The 3,389-nt window shown below is 35.5% G+C and overlaps 1 pseudogene; it reads right to left on the reverse strand.

The window, feature by feature from the left end:
* Positions 1-1,800: 1,800 nt before the first annotated feature.
* Positions 1,801-2,679, reverse strand: LOC127193664 (transcription factor BTF3-like; annotated as a pseudogene).
* Positions 2,680-3,389: the final 710 nt, after the last annotated feature.

Genomic DNA, 3,389 nt, shown 5'->3' on the forward strand with positions numbered 1-3,389 from the left:
GAGTTAGATAGATACAGATGTGTAGATAGGTAAGTAGATAAAGTCATGACAAGTAAGAGATGATAGATGGAAGATGTCATAAAGACCAATAATTGACAATGGATATTGTTTATTATATAAGGTGGATGCTATGTGGATGGAAAATATTAGAAATATAATAAACAAATGTGTAACAGATATACACTTATAGATCTAAAAAAGATAACAAATGGAACGCACTAACTCTTTTGTGGTTTGAACCCCCTTGACAGAGATTTGTCTTTAAGAGTTACTTCAGTTCTCTTCCTGGAACCATCATTATGCTCATAACTAAAGTATGCCAAGGATTTCACAGAGAAGGAAGCCTCCTTTCACTTTTAAACTTTCACACTGCAGTTCTAACACACTAATGTGCTTATTCCTAAATTTAGCACTCTTAGAGATGGTCTTATAGCCATTTAACAAATGTAAAGTGCTAGAATGCATGCAATTTCTGGAGTCGGACTGAGACATTACATAGAAGCACTATCACAAAATACCTCCTCCCATGTAAAAGTTACAATAGGGGCTTTTATTATAATTTTATATTTATTCTTCTGAATTTCATATATGTAATGAAATATGATCATTGTGTCCCATTTCCATATCTTAATCCACCATATCCTTCTAAGTTGTTCTTTCCCCAACTAGATGTCTTTTTTCTTTTCCTTTTTTTTTTTTTTTTGATAGCCCATTAAATCCAATTATTGCTGCATATATGTGTGTGGACATCGCTTAGCTGGCTAAAGTGCTTGTTCTGTGAAAATTGATGCTTTTGGGTCTGAACAAAGAATGGAAACACTATCCATATTCTTTTTGTTGTTCTTTTTAGTTGTGTGTGTGTGTGTGTGTTTGTGTGTGTGTGTGTGTGTGTGTGTGTGTGTGTTTGTTTGTGTGTGTGTGTGTTTTTTCACTCTCAGGACAGAAGGTGTGGAATAAAAGAGTCAAAAATTTGCATAATATTCAAAGTTATCATTTCTTTTTTATTAATTTGCAAATTGCCAGTCAGTCACTTGGCTCAATGGGAAAGAAGTTATTGATAATTTTGCTTACAGAATGTCAAATTATTTTTCAAGTGTGGGTTTGAAAGTCTTCATATACTATTTGGGTATTGGTTCTATAATTATAAAAATCATAAGTAACTTATTATTTTTTTCAATTCAAACACATTTTATAAATTTTAATATTAATACTAGGAACCAACAATTGTTACGTGAAGTTTCAGTTTAAAAGTTTAAAATGTTATGTTCTTAGCTACACTTGAAGAGGGAACAATGTCTGGTAGTACTGATAGTCAAATCTGAAGCACCAACAACATTTTCTGTATTATCACCAACCTTCCAATACAAAAACTTTCAAACTTTCTTCATACATTTGATAGTATCTCAGGAAAGTCATACTACTAATGAAACCATGTTCTGAGGAAGGCATTCTAACAAGAAGAGAGCTAATATACGTAACATGATTTTACGTGTTGTCCAGGCAAATGAACATGGATAATTCCTTTCTTTTCTTCTAATTAGGCAAAGCATTTTATTAACCTTTTCTAAACTTTACTCCCAAGAATCTCCAGTTTAGCTTGCTGAAAATAATGAATTTGTGTACAAGCAAAAAGTGAAAAGAGTTGCAGTATCCAGGCGGGTAATGGACTTAAGAATATTAAAGACCTAGATTTTGTCATATCCATAAATGAAAGAATTTTCAAAAGCAGTCATCATTTAAAAAAATACAGCAGCTCTTGTGACTTTTGCAAGTATCACCTTCTTCAGAAGTTGCCTCAATTCAGCTTGCCTCATCCTTAAAAGCCTCATTAAAGTAAGTAGAATATTATGAAAGCCAGATTTGGGCCCAGGGGTCCCACTCAAACTAAGGCACCAGCCAAGGACAATACAGGTGGTAAACTTTAAAGCCCTACCCAGATCTAGCCAATGGGTAGAACATTCTCCACAGTTGAGTGGAGAGTGGGGTATGACTTTCACACAAACTCTGGTGCCTAATATTTGACCATGTCCCCTGAAGGGGGAGACCTGGTGGCACACAGAGGAAGGATAGCAGGTTACCAAGAAGAGACTTGATATCCTATGAGCATATACAGGGGGAGGAAGTCCCCCTCAGGAACAGTCATAGGGGAGAAGAATAAGGGGAAAATGGGAGGGAGGGAAGAATGGGAGGATACAAGGGATGGGATTACCATTGAGATGTAACAAGAGTAAATTAATAAAAATTAAAAAAAAAAAGTTCTTCATCAAATCTGGAACTTCAGCATTGCATCCTCTCCAGTAGCAAGTGGTGCTTTTCCATCCACAGACTGGGCAGAGCTTCAGCCATTCTCCTTACACTAGTCATGCTGTCTTCACCAACCTGGCTTAGGATGGTGGGAAACATTTCGACCAGCTGCATTGTCTTAGCCTGGCCTGTAATAGTGAAGGGGTTTGCTGCCAGGGATGCGTGAACTTTAGGTTTGTTAACCATTCCTTGGTTTGTAAGCATGTTCACCTCTTCAGTACCAGGGATATTGTTTATCCCTAACTTTTTAAAGGAGAATTGCAGGTTTATATCATCTGCTGTGGCTTTTCTGTGAACCACCCTCTTCCTCTGACCAGTTCTTTTCGCACCAATGTGCACTTGTGCCTGCAGTTTGACGAGTTTTTCCTGCTTCATGCTCTCATGTCTACGCACTCACGCATGCGCGCACACACACACACACACACACACACACACACACACACTGTGTCAGAATGTGCTTAACCTTTACTTCCCTCAAATAAATAAATAAACACCCAATTTACATAATAATGTAAAAGTATTCCCTGCTTCATTAGTCGTGATCATTCTCCTAGAACCATTTATCAGAAGTATCTGTCCTACATAACTTGATATGGTAGAGTTTCACGCATTTGCCAGAAGAGTTTTACACATAGTCACATCTATGTGAATTATTATTAGCAATCCAAAAGACTTCAAATACATCACATTTTTATTTTAGAAGATTATAAAACATCTAATTCAGATTAAACAGTAAAATATTTGTGTCTTCAATTGCTTATCTGCACTACAGCTGTGTTTTCATTTAAACATATATTTACACATATTACTACTTGATTATGTAAGTATGTTCATTTGGGCCCAAAGTGTTAACAAAATATTGAAGAAAAGAATTAAATTATTTGTGTGTTTATTAAGTTAATTTATATACTTTAATTAGTATAAGATGAAATATAAGACAAATTAACCTTTTTTAAAAAAAATTTTTTTATTAATTTATTCTTGTTATATCTCAATGTTTATCCCATCCCTTGTAACCTCCCATTCTTCCCTCCCTCCAATTTTCCCCTTATTCCCCTCCCCTATGACTGTTCCTGTGGGGGATT

Source organism: Acomys russatus, chromosome 9 (assembly GCF_903995435.1).
Source record: "Acomys russatus chromosome 9, mAcoRus1.1, whole genome shotgun sequence".
NCBI classification, from domain to species: domain Eukaryota; kingdom Metazoa; phylum Chordata; class Mammalia; order Rodentia; family Muridae; genus Acomys; species Acomys russatus.